Here is a 22,957-nt window from a genome sequence, read left to right as displayed (position 1 = left end):
TTGAAAAAAAAGGTCAAAATAGTGAGATACGATCATTTTTATGAATGATACATGTATTGATTGAAAGTTAATGAAAATACGTTTTTTGATGCACCGATATTATTTGGGTTATGTTTTGTATGACTGCAGATTCCCATCCCAAAATTGACGTCCACGTCTGCTGGATATACTGGATTATGTTGGGACTCCGTGCGACCTATACAGGGTTGATGCATATATTATGTGACGCTCTAGGGGAGGGGGTCTAAGATTGTGTGACAAGCAATGCATTAGGTATAGGAAAAACGTCACGATAGGGGGGGGGGGGGGGGGAGGTTAATTTCTCCTCGATTTAGGGTGACAAAATTAATGCATGGGCCCACATGAAGGACTAGCGGTTTTAGAGTCCCAGCATATTGTGTGCCTGGGCTACACCAGTAGAATGGGTTTGTGCTGCAAAGTTCCCATCCCGGGGAGCGGCCACTTGAAATTAATCTCAAGTTATCCCACGACAACAAACTTTGGAACTTATATTCAACAAAGTCTGCTTCAACCAAATGATGGAGCATATTCGCTCTGTCCCTGTAAACAGTGGCAACCTTTCTCCACTGCGTGAATTTGTTGCTTAACGACTTCGGATCCCGAAAAAGTTGAAATTTATTCTCGTTGCATCCCGTGATAACAGCAATGAAAATGTTAACCGGTGGAGCTTAAAGCACCGACGAACCGACATGCCACAGGAGCATTTCGTTTGTCCACAATTCGAATTGTCAAACGAGCGATCAGATCTGTCAAACGAGGTGAGACACAAACCAAGGCAATATACATTAAACGTGGGTTCGTGTCGTTGCTCTTGGTATAACGCGATCGGATGAGTAGATGCCGGTAGTGTTTAACGTATTTTAAATATAGCGTCTTGGGCACGAATTTGAAAGTAGCTTGTATGAGCTGTCACGTCGGTTCGTCGGTGCTTAAAGTTTGATAAAAATCAACTATTTTCCTGATTGCAAGCAGTGATATCATTGAAGTCATTTCCGGAGAACTTAGAGATTAGGGCGTAATTTCTTTTGTAAACAAACATGTTATTCGCCGATTTCTCTGCGAATAAGCTCAATCTTGCAAACAAACAAATAAACTCTATCTGTTTGTGTTGTTATTTTTTTAGATTGAGTTTAGATTCGCGAGAAATCGAAGAATAACGTTTTTGTTTACAAAAGCAATTACGCCCTAATGTCGAAGTTCTCCGGATTTGCCATTTGGAAGAAGACTACTTATCCTACAATTTTACAAACTTTTTGATCATAAAAAACGTAGAAAACATACGTACGCAACAACGCCACTGGTGGCCGGTGGTTGGTTGGATTTGACTATAGAAAACACAGTACGTTCTACCCTGTATGTGCCTATTGACAAATCCAAGTTTATGCCGGCCACCGCGGCGGTGTAATCGTAGCGGTGATGAACTTGAGATCATCTGTCAAACTGCATATATTTTCGATTTTGTGATAAGAAAACTATGTTTTACGTCTTATTGTTTTATTCAATAACAGAAAGCAAATATGAACAGAAAAGTAGCGCCGCACAGTGGTTCCTGGCTGGCCAAAACCTCAAAAATTATAGCTGATATTTTTTATTTCAATATTTTTTTATCATTTTTACATGTTAAGGTATCCTAAATTGAATGATTTGTGCAGTTTTGTTGATTAAATATTTTTTTATGGCTGTTTTAGTGTAGCGATATCAAAAAATTTTGAAAAAAATCTCAATGTTTCTTGTTACTGTTTTGCTCAAATATAGCAAAAAATAATGTGTTTATAAACTTGGTTGCTTCAGAAGAAATGTTCCTTGGCTTATGTTACGTCAAATGGATGGTAAAAAAGAGTGTCTTAGTGTTTTTAGTGGCAGTTTTTATTATATAAATTAGCAAAAATATACTTTTTTCGCATTTAGACTAAGCAAAACATATGACGGACACATCCGCCCACTATCATTTAGTAACCAAAAGATAGCTAGAAAAGTTAGCTTTCAGATAGGCTTTAATGTGTTTTGCGATTTTTTGCGAAACATGTTGAAATTAGGATTAATAAGTAAAGTGTTCTTTGAAAATATCTGTTTCTAAGTTATATAATCTGCGGTGAATACCGTAGCAAGCTACACAGTGCCTTTTTCAAAGCACACCAATACGCACACACATACACACACGCACCGTATATCAAGAGCCACATGTGAAAAGGGCATACAAGCTTTTTGTAAACAAACCTTTGTAGGCCCTTTTCTCGAAAAACCGAGCGTCGCCCACGCAAACCAATATCATCATCGGGAAGGGAAAAGTTCCCTCTATCCGGTGATGTTGATGATTTGCGTGTGTTTTATGTGGGTGCCGAGAAAAGGGCATAAGAACGTTTGTTTACATAAAGCTTGTATGCCCTTTTCACATGTTGTTCTTGATATCTATCTCTTATGGTTCATGAGTTATGATTTTTTTAAACAAGCAGGTTAGGGTGGCCCCTAGACAATCGGCATTCTTAAAATATCTTATATACGTTCATTTCTCGTGAAATTTTTATACCATATACTTTAAGAACTTTTTATGACGCATATTTTTGCTAAGTTGTTATCTCTTTTATTTGAAAAGTTATGACTAGTAATGTTAAAAAATATTACTTTTTTTAAATTAAATTAAATGCCCTAAACACAAAAAGCTCTTGCAGTTTTTTACCAAAAATGAAAAAAAAACGATGTTTCTAATGAAGTTAAATGTTTGAAAATCGGTTTGCCCAATTTTGAGATATTGACAATTGAAAAGAGTCATTTTTTCGAAGAAAAGAGCCTTTAACTTTCTAATCAAAAAAGAAAGTAACCTAGTTGCTTGAGCAAAAAAAATGCGTCATCAAAAGTTCTAAATGTAATCAGAACAATGTTTTTACAAGAAATTAACGCATAAAAAGATATTCAAAGAAGATCGATTTTAGTGGCCACCCTAACCTGCTTGTTTTAAAAATCATAACTCATGAACCATAAGAGATAAAAACGTTGTGTCTTCTACAAAGTTGCTTTGAATAATGTTCTACAACTGTTTAGAACACTGCTTTGGTCTATCTCAAATAATAAATAGTTTGTATTTTTAATTCACCAATTTTATGGACCACCCTAATTTTACGAACATAAAAAGATTGAACAAAAAATATGAAGCAACTTTCCCTAAGAAACCATATACCTAAAACTGACGGTTTGGGCGCAAACATTTTTGTCTTCCTAGGTAAATTCGGCTGGGACCATTGTGCATTGGTTTTGGTTCCACTATACTCCTTTTTGTGACGTCTTGATTGTCAAGTTTTCTTCGTACAGCTAAAAACATCTATTTCAACTGTATTTTGAGGTTTTGGCCAACTTTTGTTCTAAGGGGAACCACTGTGCACCGGTAAGAATGGTAAGTGAATCCTAATTTTTAAATGCGAAATTATTGAGATTTCTTCAAAATAAAAAATATGTTGCTGGCAGCAAAACATCAACAAATAATGTTAAAAATATTTTTACAGGATTCAAACTGAGAATGCAATCCTGCAGGATCATCTAATCGGAAATTGAATTAAATCAATCAGTTTTGCTGTTTAAGGGGAGTTGTTAGAACAATTTTACATATTGACGCAATCAAAACAATATATTGTTCCATCCGCAGGAGCATCATCTTTCCTACAGCTGAACCTGAACCTGAATCTTTCCTATAGCTGAATGAATATAGCCGACCGGAACCCTTTCTTCTCTGGCATAAATAGAATCTCTCTGGTAAGAAGAATTAGATATTTAAGTGCTAAATTATTCAAATAGCATTGAAATAAAATAAAAATCACAGAACAAACATGATAAAACCAACTCCCTGCATGCCTCGATCGATGGTTGCAAATCGTATCCGAATACAATCCTACCAGCATCGGGTGACTGCATTGAAATACATTTTACCAAGGGGCTCTTTTATTTTTATTTAGTTTGATTGGTCACGCCCTAATAAAAAATTACCATAAATGAACGATAACCCAAATCATTGAACTATTCCACAAATGGTTTGGATGATACCTTGAACACGTCGTTAAGCAAATTAACCATAACATTTTTTTAGGGCGTCTCCATATCAACATTAATCGATGTGGTATGGCTGTTAACATAACGATGTTCGTAACCTTAGCATTTTTTTCAATTTTATTTGAAAACTAGTAATTTTTATTTAAGGATAGACACATATCACAATATTTTTTTAGGTTTTGTACAAGATTCATTCATTTTAATAGCATATTTACACGAACTAGCACTGTAATTTAACAAATTTCCATAAAAATAATGAAATTTCCAAGGGCTGTCACTATCTGATCACCTTCGGATAGTGCTTATTCCTGTCACCAGGCGCGCATTAGTTTATGTTGGATTCGTCAATTGACCAATGCACGCAATGAACTGCATGAACAAATTTGACGTTTGAGCGGTGCCGTGTTTACTAAAAATGAACACATGAATAATACTCGCGTAACATTTAAAGATAGCCTATCAACTTATGTACACAAAACTTGTTAGGCATTTTTCGCGCGAACCATTCGCCCATGCAAACCAACAACACCATCGGGTAGGGTGAGTTCTCCCCTTCCCGATAGAGGTTTGGTTTGCGTGGGTGTTCTTCGGTTCGCGAGAAAAGGGTCTAAAAAGTTGTTTATAAAAGTTGATAGGATCTTTTCTAAAGGTACGCGAGCATTACATCATGTGCTCATTTTTAGTAAACAAGGCACCGCTCAAAAGTCAATTTTTTTCGTGAGTTCATTCCGTGCATTGGTCAATACGGCCGGTTTGATTTGCTTGTGCGAAACGTGGAAATGTCCCAGACCTATTGTTTCTCATCATATCGACGTCGATCAGCTGTGTGCTGCATATAGGCGAGTTGGAGAGTAAGAACGAGAATCTTTTCTGCACTATGGGCATGGGGGGTGACCATGGGGGTAAAATATTATTAACAAAATGCGGTTCACGTTCGCTATGGATGAAACATTCATTTCATAGTGAATGCTGGTAATTTTTTCAACCCAGATTTTCTCCAGAGTCTGAAGTTCATTTATAGCGAATTCGTTTATTATTCAGTTCGAACCTAGATCGGGTATCAATATTGGGTTTGCTTGTTTTCTGACAAACGCCAGTTTGCTCGTTTGTTCTTAAAACGTAGCTCAGGTTGAGCTTCACACTGACAAAAAGTTTGGTTTCGCACTGGGTTGGAACTGGTGTTAACCCCGATAATAAACGAAATCGCTATTAGATTTTGTGAGTAAACAATACGTTCTGCTCAGTAAATGATGTCCAAGTAGTGTTGCAGTGCTGGTTTTTGTTGCTTTGATTGCAGAATGGATTTTAGAATAGACGAAATATTTAGACGACGGAATATTTAGAATATTTAGACGAAAGCTGCCCTGATCTTTTGGGTAATCTTTCGTATGATCCTGAAGTACTGAAAGAGAGCCAATCCGATCAGAATCAAAGCCACATCGAGGAAAACGAAACGTGCCCGGGAATATCAGCAGCTGCCCAAACAGCAGGCAGGGCTTCTGATGAAGAATCGTTCACACAGGATGGTGCTCCGACTGACTTTGTGTTTTGGTTGAAGGGGAAAATTATTTCGAAACCAGTTCCGGGGCGTGACAGATCAGTATCAAGGACGTCGTTGGTAATTCGGTGAAAGGTGGTCTTCGGTGCATCTGGAACACAGCAAAACATTATATCCGTCGCAAAGTTGTCTTCAATGACGAAATACCAGCGTGGAGCGAAGAAGAGCAATCTAGGCTTGAAGACATCGATCAGTTTATTATACTCGGTATCCAGTATCACACCCCGGGCACTTCGATCATGGCTTGAAAGGGCTATACAAATTTTCATCTACGTATAGGCCTACTCATTGAACGTGGAGATAAATGCGCAGCATCAAAAACTACAACGTACGTTGATTTCCCCTCAAAATCCGGACCGTTCAGGAGACCATTCCACACGAGATGATTCAGCACTTGCTGAGGAATTAAGATCTACTCATCAAGACATCGAAGGGCACTATAGTTCCTGGTTGCTATGGGCGATCTTCATTAATTCTGCACACGAAAAAGACCAGCTCAAACAAGCTCGTTACCCTTCACTAGAGCTGGCAAAATACTTCAGATCGGCAGCTGTCTCGGAGCAAGATTGCAGGCCATGCACCGTAGAATGGTCGTGGCAAACGTAGTGAACCATGGGTGGACAAAGGAAACAGCAGAACTTGAAAGAGACGTTTCACTTGCTCTGAACATTCTCCAAGAGGTTTCCTGACTGCAATGAGAATGAGAAGAGCAGATGGATCCGGGCTATTCGATGCTATGGAGTCGGCTCTACACGGGAAAAAAAGAGTTCCCATATTCGTGAACCACAGCCGTGAACCATAGTTCACGGTGTATATTTGAGAAAATTTTGTTCTGGACAGCTGGCCGTGATTTTTAGTTCACGGTCCGTTCCCGTTTTCGGGAACGGATTTTTTTTTTTCCGAGTACTACCAACAGAAGCCGAGATAACCTGTGTAACTGTTTTATGAAGTGATTTTACTTTGTTTTATTTTATTATAAATACACTGATAAATTGAACTATTCCCATTTTGCTTGAAATTTAATCAATTTGACATTAAACTCAGTTTAATCATATCGAATGATTAAAAAATAAGCATCTGATATTAATCCCAGTTTAATCATGGTTGATTAGATTGTAGATTATCTTTTTTTGAATAAGTTTTAATCATTTTAGATTCTATTTTAATAATTTTTGATTGAATTTTAATCTTTTTTGATTATACATCAGTATTCAAAAAAAATTAAATTTAATACTGGAAAGATTATTTCGATTTTAATCATGCATGACTATTGCCGAAGTAATCATGGCTCGGACTCAATAAGGTGAAGCGGGAAACTGCATACTTTTTAAGCTTTTATGATTTAATTTATCTTTGAGTGTACAGTCTGCTTGAATACAATACAAGATATTAAATTGATTCCTCAACGTTAAGCCGGTCAAATTTTAAAATCCATGCTTTTTGGGTCTTGACTTAGACCTTTTTTCAGGAAGAACTGTCCCTCCAGAAAAATTGCCGCAGTGCTCAAATATCCTTCTCGTTGGAAAATGCTTAAAATGATTCACGGTTGTACAAACGTCACTCAAAACTGGGCCGTTTTCAGTGTGGCTTCTTATTAAGAACTTACTCATTAAACCAAAAACAAGTTCAATAGGAATGAAAAAGGGACAATAAAGGGCCACCCACAATAGAGATTGCTGACGTTTATCGTACGCACACTACGTTACGTATACGTATACGCAAAATGTTTTCATCGGGAAAAAAAATTTCATAGCGGAAAATTTTCCCGATGAAAACAAATCACTGACACAATCACACTTTAGCAATCTCTATAGTCCGTCACCGTCATCGTCAACTGACAGCTTGGTTTGAGCCAATGGTATTCAATTTAGCAACCCACAAAGATGCGTTAAGGGCTGAACACAATGATAGCGGCATAGCGGCAAGCGCAAATTTTCCAATACACTGAATTCCTTTTGACAACCCACAATGAGTGCGTTGCGGCAAAAGCGGCATTGTACTTAAACGCGTTTTTTTCAAAATTTTGGAAAAACGCGGCACGGCAAAGCGCAAACCAAAACAATTGTGTGTTTGAACCGAATCGGAATTTCAGAAAATGGATTCTATCCATGAGATTACGGAAGAGGAATATGTTAACTATTTTTTATCGGAGTAGTTAAGAAATACCCGGTCCTATATGCGAAAAGTGACAAGGCGTACCAGAATGCTGAAAAAAAAGGAGAATCTTTGGATGGCTGTCAGCAACGAAGTTAAAATACCGAGTAAGTTGCTAGGCTGATTAAATCAACCTGTTGAATAACTTTTTTAACTTGTGTAATAACTTTTTATTAACTGATCGACAATTTGTTTTTTTGTCATTCCCGGTTAAAATTTGTTTTTCTTCCCTTTCAGTCGATGAAGCCAAAAAAAAATGGAAAAATTTGCGTGACCGGTACCTCAAGGAGTTGCGGAAGGTTGAGCAGACAGCGACTTCCGGAGCAGGCAGCTCGCAGGTGCATCAACCAAAATGGTGTTTATACAACGAGCTATCATTTCTATCCAGCCACTGCAAACGCAGAAGGTAGCGAAAACAAATTTCAAAATATATAAAAGTAATTTAACATGATTTCAATATTTCAGCACTACCAGCAACTACAGGGTTGATCCCCAGCCAACAGAAGGAGATTCCGAGCCAGACACCCAAGAGCAAAACATGACTGCCCCGGAATATATTGACGTTGAGGAGTTAGACGATGTTGAGAACAGCACTCCAACAATGGTATCATCGACACCAGCGAAGAGGAAGAAGAGATCGGACGCCCTGGAGGAAAAAATCCATGGTATATTGAACATCGTTGGAGACGTTGCCACGTCCATGCAAGTGGACCAAACAAACAGGCACAAAGATTTCTGTAATTATCTTGGGCAACGCATGTCCTCGTTGCCAATGAAAGTGGCACGAGAATTGGAAGTTGAGTTTACTGCACGAGTAAACGAAGTGCTTGATGTTTATTCCAATGAATAAAGTAATACATTAAACGATGGTTATCAGTGTAATAAAATTATTCACAACTTGGAAATGAAAGCCAAACAAAATACCACATATAAATCCCGACAGATTCATGGATCTTATGCTGATTGCAGTTGATTCGTTTTTATGTATCTCCATGTATCTCGTCTTTGAGTTCTGATCTTCTGTTAAACCTCACTTAGGATAGAGTCATCATTAACAAAGCACGTCTCAATAGATTCATGTGATCGATTTGATTCATTTTCATGTAGGTACATAAGATATTCTAAGTAAACCTAAACAAAAATGTCTCCCGAATAAAACTTGTTCAACCAACCCACCACGACGAGTAGAGTGAAAGTTTTTCTATCCGATAGCATTGGTGGCTTACATAGACAGACTTTAAAGTGTATCTCTGTGGAATTTACGTGGCCAATTTTTAGAAACTTCTCCATGCCTCTGAGTACAAGTGACTCTCTCTCTCTCTTTGAGTGGCCGTGCACTTGTCAAAAATTCAAAAATTCCTCAATTTTTACCACATTTGAGACTTAGATTGGAAAAACTATGCAAAACAACATTGTCCATAACTGCAAATTGATTCGACTTCTGGGCAAAAAGTAGTTATTTTTTTACTGTAGGCCTAGAGCTCCACACATACCTAGTTGGTAAATGTTTAAGGTGATTTCTTGTAGAGCCCACAAATGGCCACCATGTGGCTATACATGCACTACCACTTCGAGTTTTCAATAACACAAATCTCGGAAATCGATGCTCCATTTCACCTGAAACTGTTACTTCATGTATGCTGCAGTGCAGCAAACGTGGAGTAACAATTTGAATGTTGCACGTGTCGTAGAATCTTATATTTGTGCACTTAAAGTTTCTACGTGGTTACGAGAATAAGGATGCACCGCGAATCACCTTAATAACGTTTTCAACAGAAGTCGAATCGATTTGCAATCTTCGACAAAGTTGTACTGCATATTTTTTTTTTCTAAATCTCTGTCCAAAAAAAAAAAAATAATTGTAATAAAACCATGGAATTTCAATAAGTTTTACTGTTAAATTTCGAGAAAATTAAAATGTATTTGTTGTACGGGAGAAAAATTAAATTCGTTTTTTACCGATTCAATGCTCAAACAATGATGTTCCATTTCCTTTACATTTTCGCACACATAATTTAAAATTCTCTCACATTTATAGATCGTAAAATAATTCATTCTAATTTGGCATAGTTGTTGGGGACCTCAATACAGATCGAATGAGCAGTGGGGATCAGTGGGTTATAAAGTTGACCTACCTTAATATACATATAATACACATAATATTGTATGTTTTTTACAATTTAATCAATATTTGATATCTCAACATGAAAAACGTTGCTCAATTTTCAATTTGTTTTTGCTTTATATACCAATAGAATGACCTATGCTTATTATTTTTTAAATTTTTATCTATTTTCTTTCTTTTTTACAAAATTACTTTGTTTGATTTGATCTTTTATTGAGTCCATAACAAAGTATAATATGTTTGCGAAGCTAAATGTATATACATATTTTTAAATTTATTGACGGTTATTATTTTTATTTCTGGTGAAATTTACAGAATTCCTTTCTCTTACAAAATTACTTATATACTAATCTAAAACGTTCGGTAACTGAAAGGGAAGATGAATGGTTAATAAATTCCAACTTACTACTACCAAATATTGACCACTGGCAAAAATTGTATAGACGGCAACTTATTTTAGAATTGTCAAAAAAGTGTTACTGAATATTGTTATTATTAAAAAAAAGAAAAAGTCCCTTTCAGTTAGTGTTGCTTGATTTGATCAACCATTGAGGTCGTAACGAGGATTATCCAACACATACTGTGCTAGAATATTACGTATTTGAAATGCATTTCGAGAAGCATTATGTCCTCGACTAATAGAATCAGCTGGAACACTTTGTAGAGGATCAGTAAGCGTGCGCCATTCGCCCTGGACCAAGTTTCCAACAGTGTCGATCGTATCCGTGAATCCTGGTGGAGTGTACTGTTGCTCACCGTGTTTTTTCAGAAAATTGTGCAACACCACTACTGCCTTAACAATATTTTCCGCTGACTCTGGTAACATACACAATGGTGACTTCAAAATCCTCCATCTAGCGACGGTGATGCCAAATGTATTTTCTATCGTGCGGCGTGCAACAGAAAGTCTATGGTTGAAATTTTCTTGTATTTCCTGTAGATTTCTTCCTGGGAAGGGTCTCATGGTGTTTGATCTGAGAGGGAAAGCTGCATCTCCAACAATGAAATAAGGCAGCTCTATGGTGCTGTTTGGCAAGTTAGTTGGCGGAGGAAATCCCAGTCTGCCTGATAACAAAAGTTTCCCAAACTCACTTGACGCAAATATACTGCTATCAGAGTTTCCACCGTACGCACCTATGTCAACTGCCAAGTAGTTGTAATTGGCGTCACAAATTGCCAACAAAACGATTGAATGCTGTTTTTATAGTTGTAAAATAGTGAACCAGCGTTCGGTGGGCATTGAATAACCACATGCTTCCCGTCGACGGCGCCACAGCAATTCGGAAAATTCCAGCGATCAAAAAAATCATCGCTGCATTCCTTCCAAGAGGCTTCACTCAGCATTGGTAAATATGTACCAGACATTACCTCCCATATCACTCTCGTGACTTCCTGGGTGATTTCCCGTACGGTTGAAACGCCCATCCGGAATAAACGAGACAGAGCAAAGTGACTCATTCCATGACCTAAATACCTGAAAACGGTTGAAACAGAAATAATAATAAAGTCGAATCAATGAAAAAGTAACGAATGAAAAACGTTTATCTAAACGATTACATAAACAAAACCAACAAGTCAATCAAATTAATAGGAATAAAGTCTGCGAACTTCAGCAAAATTCTTCGTACTTCAGGAAAATTCTGAGCATTTCAGGAAAATTAAAGAGCTTCCTAGGTCTACAAACTTCAGACAAAATCTGTCAACCTCAGGTCAAATCTGAGAACTTCTGCAATGCTTTGAAGAAAAATTATACGAACTTCAAAAAAATCTATAAACTTTTGAAAAATTCTGCAAATTTAAGAAAAACTATATAAATTGCAGGACATCATAACACAAACATCATAAATGTCTGCAAACTTCAGGAAATTTTTCCACTTTGCGAAAACTTCTGCGTACTTCTGAAAAGTTTTGAGAGCTTTAAAAAATTTTCGGAAATCGAACAAACTCTACGAACTTCAGGATAACTTAGAGCAGTTGGAGGCGAACCAGCCTAAGGCTGAAAGCCTCCTAAATAAAGCTAAATTAATTAATTAATTAACTTAGAGCAAACTACAAAAAATCTACGTACTTCATCGAGATTTTGAGAACTTCAGAAAAATTCTTGGAACTTCTGAAAATTTTGCGACTTTGAGAAAATTTCTGCTTTCTTCTGGAAAGCTTTAAGATATTAAAATAAATCTGCAAAATTTACACAAAGTCTATGAACTTCAGGATAACATCAAGCAAACTACAAGAAAATTCTACGTACTACGTACAAGAAAAAAATTACGAACTTCAGGAAAATTTTGCGGCTTTCAGGGAAGTTTGTGTACTTCAGGCTTGATAAATTTTGGGAACTTCAAGGAAGTTTGTGAATTTCAGGATAATTCTGTGCACTTCTGGAATGTATTGCTGAATTAAGGAAAAAAATCGAGGAAAAAATATTGAGCATCTGAAAAATCAGCCAACTTAAGAAAAACTCTGCGAAAATTCTGAAAACTTTGCAAAGTTTTGCAAACTTCAGGGAATTCAGCGAACTTCAGCATAATTCTTCGAACTTCAGCAAAGCTCTGCAGGATGTTGCAAATTTTAATTAAATTCTGCGAACTTCACGAAGATTTTGAAAACTTTAGGAACATTCTTTGAACTCCAGGGAGGTCGGCGAACATTACGAAATTTCTGCCAAGGAAACTTCTGTGAACTTCTGGAAAGTTTTGCGAGCTTTAGAAAAATTCTATGGCCTTCAGGAAAATTCTACGGTCCTCAGAAAAATTTGTGAACATTACAAAAATTCTTCAAACTTCAGAAAAGTCTGCAAACTTCAGTAAAATTCTGCGAACTTAAGGAACTTCTACAAACTTCAAAACTACAAAACTACAAAAAACTCAGCGAGTTTCAGAAAAAAATAAACGAGCTTCAGGTATATTCTGCGGCTTTCAGGAAAGTCTGCGTACTTCAAGAAAATTCTGCGAACTTTCGGAAAGGTTTGTGAGCTTCAAGAATTTTGGGAACTTCAAGGATATTAGCAAATTTCTGGATAATTCTGTGCATTTTTAGAAAGTTTTGCTGAATTAAGAAAAATTGTTGAGCATCCGAAACCCCAACTTAAGAAAAATTTTGCCATCTTTAAAAAAATTTTGTGAACTTCTGGAATGTTCTGCAAACTTTTAGGAAGCTTTTCAAAATTTTACGAAGTTCAGGAATATTCTATGAACATCATACAAATTATGCAAATTTCAGTGAAGTCTGCTTATTTTAGGAAAATTCTGGGAACTTCAAGGGCATCTACGAACTTCCCGAAAATTCTTGGAACTCCTGAAACAATCTGCGAACTTCAGGAAATATCTGAAAACTTCGGGAAAGTCTGCAAACTTTAGGAACATTCTACGAACGTCAGAAAAGTTTTGTGAATATTTGAAATATTCTGCGTACTTCAGGATAATTCTGTAAACTTCCTGAAAATCTGCGGCTTTCTGCGGAATCTACGAATTTCAGGAAAATCATGCAAAGTTTCTGGAAAGCTTCAGAAAAATTCTAGGCCTTCAAGGAGGTTCACACTGAAATTCGCAGACACGCTTCGCACACCTGCTCTGATATTTACAGACCTGCTCTGAAGTTCGCAGACCTGCTCTGGAGTTCACATATCTGCTCTGAAGTTCACAAAACTGCTTTGTCCATGTTTATGTCATGACTCCAAATTATTTCTTATATCACAGTTCCAAATGCTTTCGAAAAAACCGCGGAGCTCTAGGATCAGTTTCATAGATTGACCACTTTTCGGATGTTCCAGGTCTTCCATCCGGGTCCGATGGCCATATGGGTCCATTTTTATGTCCCCAAATTCATTATATCATCACAGTTCCTGATATTAAAAAAAAACCGCGGAGCTCTAGAATCAGTTTCGTGGATTGTCCACTTTCCGGATGTTCCGGATCTTCCAGAAGACGGTCCCATGGCCATCAGGGTAAATTTTTATATCACGACCCCAAATGCATTCTATCATCACAGTTCCTAATGTTTAAAAAAAAACCGTGGTTCTCTAAAATCAGTTTAATGAATTGACCATTCTTACGGATGTCCCGGATCTTCCAATCTGGGTCTATATTTATGTCACGACCCCAAATTCTTCCGATCACAGTTCCTATTGTTTTCAAAAAACCACGGAGCTCTCAGATAAGTTTCGTGGATTGTCCACTTTTGCGGATGTTCTGGATCTTCCGGAGGACCGTTTCATAGCCATCAAGCTACATGTTTATGTCACGACCCACTTCATCCCCCCCTCCCCCCAGGAAACTTCTCTGATACAGGTAATGCTGAAACTTCTCTAAGGTTTGCTAAAACTTCTCTGAAGTTTGCTGAATTTCGGTTTCGGGTCGGATAATTTGAAAAAGATCAGGTTCTCAGAAGTTCTCCGTGTAACTTCCCTGAATTTGCCAACAGAACCTACCTGAAGTTCTGCGAAAAAGTTCCCTGAAGTTCCCTGCAGAACTTCCCTGAAATTCCCCGCAGAGCTTCCCTGCAGATTTTCCCAGAAATTCGAATAAGTGATGATCAGGTTTTGGTTTTTCAAAACTGAAACCCGTTCCAAACCCGTCAATTTCGGTTTCGAGTTTGATTTTTTTTAAAAAAGATCGGGTTCCCGGACGTTCTCCGCAAAACTTCCCTGTTGTTCTAGTTTGTGAACGGTCGATGTGATCACTGATTCAATGAAAAGTTTTAAATTGAAAAAAGTACTATCCCACCTACCATACCGGAATTGTTTCAGAACTTTAGCACCGACCGTAAAAATATTCATATTCACAATATTAAAATAATGAAATAACTAACATTAATGTTAAAAATAGTCGACACTCCGGATTTATCGGTTTTCTAATTGAAAACTTCTCCAAAATGCGGTTTAACAATGCTCAACAGCATATCAAATACTTGAGAATTCATGCGAACAGTCCGGAGAAAGTATTCGGGATCCTCATTTTTCATCAATTTGAATGCTGTTTCGTAAAATCCTTTAAAATAAACACAGTTTAAACAAAAGGAAATATTAATGGAATGAATGGAGAAAAAGGTTACCTTCACTTTGTCGCATCTGGTTGTCTCACCCACCACCGACGCTTTTGCGTGGATATATTTGTTTGCAGATCCCGCAGTTCTTTTACGGCTTGCACGATTTTAATAATATTCCCAATAGCTTCCATTATTTTGGGACTTTTTTTCACGATAAAATGAACGTGGACGAGAGAGTTTTTAATTTTGCACCACTGACAGCAAAACGAAAACAGCACCTGGTTTGTTTACCTACAGAAATCAACAAAACAACGGAACAGAAGAAAAACGCGCATGCATTGTGGGTAGAAATGCGGCAAAGCGGCAGCGGCACAGCGGTACCGGCGATTTTAGTACAATGAGCGTTTACCGCTGTACCGCTATGCCGCTGTCATTGTGTTCAGCCCTTTACGCTCACTGCGCGCTAGTACTAAAACGCTGACGCTGTGCTAAATTTTGAAAATTTTCAAAACTGACGCAGCGTCATGTTGCTTTTGCTTCACATCAGCGTAATCAGAAGTGTATTTTGTGTATAATAGAAGTGTGTAAGAAGGGCCAACCCCAATACCCAAACAAATTTCAGTGAATTTTTTCAATTAAATTCAACTAGTGAAATAGCTTTGTAGACAATTTAAACTATTGCAATGTTTTGTATATCCTTTAACAATATTGTGTGAAAACATGTTTGGCCAACACATTTCGGTTAGCGTATGCTGATCGTGTCGCATTGTTGCCTCTATGAAGGGCCGCAGAGTTAATACATCTCAGAGGATCAACTACTATAATGAACGCCATTCACCAGGTTCACTGACGTTCCCATCACCATCAACACGATCTACGAAGCATGGCAGGCAGTAATCATTCGCTAAATTCCTCTTTACAAAGTTGTGCAAAATGACAAAAGCTTTCACAATTTTGTCAATCGAGCCTGGAAGCATAACTAATGTGTTCTTCAAAATCCTCCACCTCGCCACAATTCCAAAGCTGTTTTCGATGGCCCTCCTGGCTCTGCACAGTCGTTGATTGAAGTTGTCTTGAATTGGAGGTAGGTTCTTAAGTATAAATGCTGCATCCCCAACAATGAAATACGGCATCACTTCATTTGAGCCTGGCAACTTGCCCGGTGCTGCGCAAGCGCTGCGTCAATACATCCGTCAGAATTTTAGTACATGACGGATGCGTTGACGCCAAGGAATCAAAAATATCTCCAAATGACAAAATAACAAGCGATCAACGAACCGGATAATAACGCAATGTCAGAAGTGGAAAACAATAATGATATAATCTTCACCGTTCTTTGTCATGACAAGCAGCTCGTGCGACCCAACTCATTCGGGGCGGTAGAAGGAAACGAGCAAATTGTTGGCAAGCTGCTTCACGAAGTAAAGCCGAAGATGATACACGTGTGTTAATGGGAATTTTTTTGTTATGTCTATTCCCGATTCATATCAAGCTATGTCCTCATCCGTGTAGGGTAGGATGGTGCAAAACGCACCGTTTAAGCAAAATCGTCAATGGCTGGCGAATGGAAGCTAAAATCAAGAAGAAAGTAATGGCGTTTGGTTCATTATCATGTTTTCTACAAAGATCGAGTGATTTAGAACTACAAAAGGATGATTTTCCATGACTTTCAAGGTATTTTTTAAATTGCTTCCAAAATGATAGCGGGGCAAAACGCCTGATTCATGATGGAATATGCACCACAACATTGGGGCAAGACGCACGACAACAATGGCCAAGACGCACCACAACATTGGGGTAAAATGCACCCCATGGTAAACAAACCATAACCCCTGCAAGTAGATAATGCAAAGGGAAGCGGTATTTCAAATGATTATTTCTTTATGTTACATCAGAAAAAAGGTCTCAAAATCTCAATAGAATGTTAAACTGTGATTCATATATCAAATATCTAAAAATTATACGAAACGAAAATTTGTTAATTTTTTTTTTTGTGATATATGATGTTAAAAGCTTAATTTACAGTCGATGATTTTAACAACTGTGTCCTGTTTTGCACAAAATGCAATTTTTTTAAGGAATCAGTAGGTCAATACATGATTTTATGATCAAGAATTATTTGTGAAACCTCCAGTTGAAAACAATCACAAACCGTTATCCGGAAAATGCATCTGAGGAAAAGTTATCGCTGTTTTTCTAAAAGTGGGCATTTTACCCCAGGGGTGCATTATGGGCTGTTCTCCCTTATATTGCAACCAAGCAGGCAAGCAATATATCATTATCCTTCTACCACTCGGATCGAGCTTTGTTACAGAGCGAGTTTGTCATGGTAGTCGTAGAAACCGTTTTGTCTGTATCGTTGGTTGCTTTATGTAGGGTATACGTCCCTAACCTCGGTCTAATATGCAGCCATAGATTACGTTTTTAATCATAACTCATCAATTAATTTACCTGCAAACGATATTCTACTGCTAAATGGTATACTTAGATATGCTTATCATGTCGTTTGCTATCAGGAACCGCAAAAAGTTGAAAAACTTACTTTTTTTAAGACAAAAACTCACCAGGGAAATGTATGTAATATCGGTCTATTGTCCCCAAATTGGGTCTATTTATGGATGCAACTTCGTCCTATCCTGTTTGATTCTCAAAAAAAACGCTCTTGGTAACGTTTTCTTATGTATTTTTTTTTATCACTATCACTGTTAACTTAATACTCTTCATTCCTCAAAACATTTCTTAGAGAAAATTTTACGAAAACTACATTAAATCACTCAAGTTAAAAATTAAAAATTAAAAATTTCGCTTATCGTCTTTCGACCGCAGAATATCTAAATCAAAACATTGTGATGTTCATTATACAGATTTGGCAGAAAAAATCTCCCTTCCTGTTCGTTCCTTATCATCCAAATGCAAACCACATTGTTGACGTTACTCTTATTGCTATATGCTGTCAAATGAATTTCATGGGCCAAAGTTAGGAACATAGAAAAGAAATGTGTCCCTAAAGTTGGGTCCATGATTTACTTGTGAAAACGTTGTTAAACAATTAAAATAAACATAAAATATTCAAACAGTAACTGTGAGTTTTACGTCTAGTGTGTATTATCAGGTAATTCCATTCAATAAATGCCATAATCAGGCCATTTGATGATCGTCAGTGCAACCTTCCCATCTTAACCTTAGAAGTCATGGCGGCTAAAAACTCCGAACAGAGTGATATTCTCAACCAGTTTTATTACTTACGAGAGCTGAAAATGTATTGAAATGTTGTGATATAAATTGATTTGTGTGTGGTACACATTTATCAATCATCAGTGATCAATATTTTCCTTATTTTTTGTGTAATATTCCTTAATTAATTATTTATTTGCGTGATAGGCCGAATGAAAGGACTAGACCCACATTACATACCGTAACCCTATTTGGATTCGCTGGTTGACGCTGACGATGACGGTGACGGACCATTGTGGGTGGCCCTTAAGGAGGAGTAAATATAGGAATTATTCCTATAGACCGGAGCTAACGAATGATTTTTGGATCACAATGGATTCTTGCAGCATCCATGATCCATACAGAATGAAATCCCGGATATTGTTGAACTTGAGGATTGTTTGAGGCAAATTTCATGCAGCAATCAAAAAAAAATAGCCCTGATGAAGGTCCCATCCGTCCAAAAACTTTCAACGATGCCATTCAACTCCGAAAAGCAAAGAATCGTGGTCTCCGACAAAACTCTCCACGATAAATAATTTCGATTATATCCTTTTTTCCTTAGCATGTTATAAATGCAACCTCATCAAGGAACATAATATTGTAGACATCCCAAGGTATTGCTAACAATTCTTTACAAAAACGAATGATTTCGTCGTTGCGTATCTGTATTACTCGACGTTCTATGGTTTTCTATGGATACCCTGCTTCGTGTAAAATTATACAGATACATGAAACACTAATTTTCTGATGAAAGTGGAGATAGAACTTCTGCTTGACTTCTTCTAGAAACAGCACGGGATCATTTCGGTATACATCGATGATCCACTGTCACATTTCTGATCCAAACTTCTTGTAAACTGGGGCGCGTTGCTTCCGAAAGAAAAACCCGTTATTTTCGTACTTCGCAATCCATTCACAAATTGTTGACAGTGGCTTTCCATATATTACAGCCAGGCATGGAAAATCATTTGCATTCATTTCGTGCATTCATTTACATTCATTTGCCTCTAACTTTGTTCTTCAACGGCATTCCGCAGTGATGTATAAAGCGTTTGTAGATTTTATTATTAGCTACAACTTTTCACACAGTCACAATCCGTATCAAATCCGTATCTCTTATGCATGATGAACCAGAGTGAACAGAAGCCACTACTGTTTTTCAGTGAATGTATTTTACATTCACTGAAAAACAGTAACAAGTTCCGCCCGCTCTAATTCATGAGGCATAAGAGATACAGATTTGAGTTATGAGCAAAAGTTGTAGCTAATAACAAAACCTACAAAAGTTCTATGCATCATTTTGCGGAATGATGTTGATGAAAAAAGTTAGAGATAAATTAATGTAAATGAATGTATGAATTGAATGCAAATGATTTTCCATGCCTGATTACAGCTAAATCCTTTCTCGATATTTCCAGGAAATAATACCGGTACAATGAGAAAAAGTTATTCATCTTCGTCAAGATACTTTCAGAAACTCAAGTATAAATTTCAGCATTCACAAAATTACTTCATGCGATCAAGTCCAACCAAACATAAGTTTTGTTTATTTATCTTTTGAGTCTCATAGCGATTTCGTTTATTATCGGTTCCAACCCAGTGCGAAACCGAACTTTTTGTCAGTGTGAACCTCAACCTGAGCTAGGTTTTAAAAACAAAAGAGCAAACTGGCGTTTGTCAGAAAACAAGCAGACCCAATCCTGATATCCGGTCCAGATTAGAACTGAATTATAAAAGAATTCGCTATCAGTAGACAATCTGCACTGACAGTTGCTTCGTTAGAAAATCTTCGCATGGCAGGTCAAAGTCGCGACTTTGTGGTGCAAACCCAATACAATATGCCTGAAACCAAAAATCGTGCAATCCCAGCCGAGGTCGGTGGGATTTTTTGAGGCATAAAAATCTCTGGTCAGGTCTTCCGTTGGTCCCGGCCCATGTGTGTTGTATAATGGGTGCGATATCCTACGCAGGTGTGGAAGCTGCCTTCCTGCACATTCGACTGCCGTCAATGGATGGCAATCGATGTCCGTCGGTGATTGGCACTAGATTGCGAAACAGAGACCGACGTTAAATAAAGGAATGAAGAAGGAGAAGAAGAAGAAAAAGAAGAAGAAAAAGAAACAAGAAATCAACCATTTTGTCGTCATGCATTCCTTCCTTTTCCTGGAACACATTCAGATACATGGCTCAGGGATCGAAACAAAAGAAACCACCCGCACAAACACTGGAAAACATACTGACTGAGATTACATTTCGCCGATATGTATGATTGAGAATCACGTAACGTAACAAATTGCTTGTAGTTCATTCTTTCGCTTACTGCGATGGAGAAGTCCCACTGAATGACTGACGTATTCAAGAGATTACGCTGGAGCCGCCCGCGACCGACTGCTCTGGCAACAACAAGTATCATGCTGTTTTCGAGTGATCTATTCATGCCCGCCATCGATCGTATGAAGTTAAAGCCTATAAATATTCAGTTTCGTAATTCACTTCAGTGGGATAAAAGTTGTAAATTCCACGGGAAAATTTGTACAGGAAAATGCTTCTGCTTCGTTGAATTCGTACTTATCAATCGTTTTCTTTGATCTGCAAATTATGGAACCGGAAAGGTAATCAGTGAAAAGTGAAAACGAGAATAAATTTCCTTTCTCTAGTACTAGGCCTAGCGTAACTTCATATCGTATTTCCATTTCCGTTCGGTAGGCAGGAGGTACATGGTACAAAACGTCCCTCTTTGGAAAAACGTTCTTTTTCGATGTCTTGGAAATCTCACTTCTTTTTATAAGACTTTGTCTATGGAACCCATAGGGCGAGAGAATTTTCAACATAAAGGCGTTGAGATGTGTGACTGAAAAGTTGAAAGGTTAAATACTATTCTTCGCTGCACGCATCGTAAATATTTACGTTTTTTTTTAACAAAACTCAAGTCATCATGACAGATCCTGACGCAGTAGGTCACTTTTTTTTTCATTCGCATTCTTTTAAATGAACAAAATGTCATGATTAGCTGAGATTTGTCAATGATGTAAATATTAACACGTCGTGCATTGAAGAATTCTTTGCTGCAACTGGTGTCAAAAATTTACCTTATTTGACAATCACCAGGTAATCATGATGTTTGATTATTGAAAAGAATTTTAATGAAGAAAACTTATACTTATTAAGCTAAAAAATTGTTCTTCAGCTTTTAATGCACTCAAATTGGAGTTTTTGGCAGTCTAGCTGCTACCTTCGGGTCAGTTTCGCATGAAAAAAAAATCTACACGCAAAATTTACCACTCGGAAACCGATTTCCCTGCTTTCACTTAAACGTTCTTGTTATTCATTCCACTTAATGTCCAATTTTTTTCCTCCACACAAAAGCCCAATCTCTGACCGGATGGCAGAAATTGCTTCCAAGTTTTAACGGAAATTATCGCTGGCCATCATAATTAGGCCGCCTTCGTTTCTCGCGTTGCTTCTACTTCTTCTTCTTCTTTGTTTCCTTCCCCGCTTTGACCCTTGTCCATTCAAATCATTACACTGCTGGAACAAACGCCGACGGTCGATGGATTTCCCACCCTGCTCAACCCACCGACCGTATTTATCGCATTGGGCCGCGCTTTTCTCACTAATAATTTAATCAGCATTTTCGTCCTCTTTTATCGCTGCCTTTTCCCTTTTCCTATTAATTTTTTTCCTAACGCGTTAGGTTCTGCTGTCAGTCAGTCAGTCAGTCAGTCAGTCAGTCAGCCAGAAGTCTGAAAGTGGTTTGTTTTTCCTCATGGAGAAGAGACGGAGCTATTTTCATCCAGCGGAAAGGTCGTTGTCCAATTCCGGAGAGAAGTGATTTAAAATTGCCTCCGTTTTCCACTTGAAAGGACTTACCTTTTCAACAGACGGCTGCGGAGAAGGCCCATCGATTACTTTTCGTACTTTTGCCTTTCTTCTACACCCGAATGTACCGAAAGGCTTTAATATCACAATCAATTTATGCCAATCTCTGTAAGCTCTGTCGCTGCTAGGTGGATCAAGCTTTGGTTTTTGCTTAACTCTCGTTATTTTTCATCATCGTTGTTGTCCTTGTTCTGCTGCGAAGATTATCGGACCCCGGTGAACCATATCTGCGGACGACGACGTAATAAGATCTGAATGAAAATATGCAGAGGGTGTGGAAGGGCCCGAAAACCGTCGGTCGTCCTATCGGTTGGGCTTCGGCAGTTGGCATCACCATCATCGTCATTATCGTAATCGTTACGTTCGGTAGGTAATTTTCACTTTTCGCACCGTTATTAAAGGCGGTTGGTCCGCATCGAAATTCGTGTCGAATTACTCTATTTTATAATAATACTGTGAAAGGGTTTTATTTAGGTGGAATTTAATTCTTTTCCGTTCCCCAAGGTGTGCCGAGGTGGAAAAACACATTTTCGATCAAAGGCCTTGAGCCCCCCCCCCCTTGAGGGGAGGGTTGAGTAGCATATACCAATCGACTTAACTGTGCCTTGGTCTAGGACGGAATAACTCATATCTGATTGATACAAGAACTGCTCCGAAACTACTGATACAGATTATTACGAGCCACTAAGAAATGATGTAACGCTTCTCACAAACGAACTTTTGATCTAATTTTAAGATAATACGAACTTTTTCGCCTAAAAGTCCTGGTAGGTATTAGAAATGCACACACCAACTATTTGGACGCCAATCTAGATTATTGGTGCAGCCTAGATATGTACAATTCAGCTCACTTTGCAGAGCGCATTGGAGCTGATCAGCTCACCAAAACGAACCGATTCTTTAGAACAGCTCATCAACTCAGATTGATTGCACTATTATTTCCAAATACTTTTTTTTTTTGAAGTGAGAATTATACAAATCTG

The 22,957-nt window shown here is 37.8% G+C and overlaps 1 protein-coding gene and 2 pseudogenes across 1 annotated transcript in view; 1 reads left to right on the top strand and 2 right to left on the bottom strand.

Annotated features, from left to right (window-relative positions):
* Window positions 1–22,957, bottom strand: part of LOC135703192 (LIRP-like) — a 152,606-nt gene that overhangs the window by 103,095 nt on the left and 26,554 nt on the right. The gene's annotated exons all lie outside the window — the stretch shown is intronic.
* Window positions 7,760–8,621, top strand: LOC135703101 (uncharacterized; annotated as a pseudogene).
* On the bottom strand, window positions 10,438–11,240 carry LOC135703100 (uncharacterized; annotated as a pseudogene).

This window comes from Ochlerotatus camptorhynchus, unplaced genomic scaffold, assembly GCF_037179485.1.
Source record: "Ochlerotatus camptorhynchus isolate MF236.1 unplaced genomic scaffold, CSIRO-AGI_Acam_v1.1 ptg000209l, whole genome shotgun sequence".
In the NCBI taxonomy this organism is placed as follows: domain Eukaryota; kingdom Metazoa; phylum Arthropoda; class Insecta; order Diptera; family Culicidae; genus Ochlerotatus; species Ochlerotatus camptorhynchus.
Note: the sequence above shows the minus strand (reverse complement) of the source record. Positions and strands in the feature narration are given on the sequence as shown.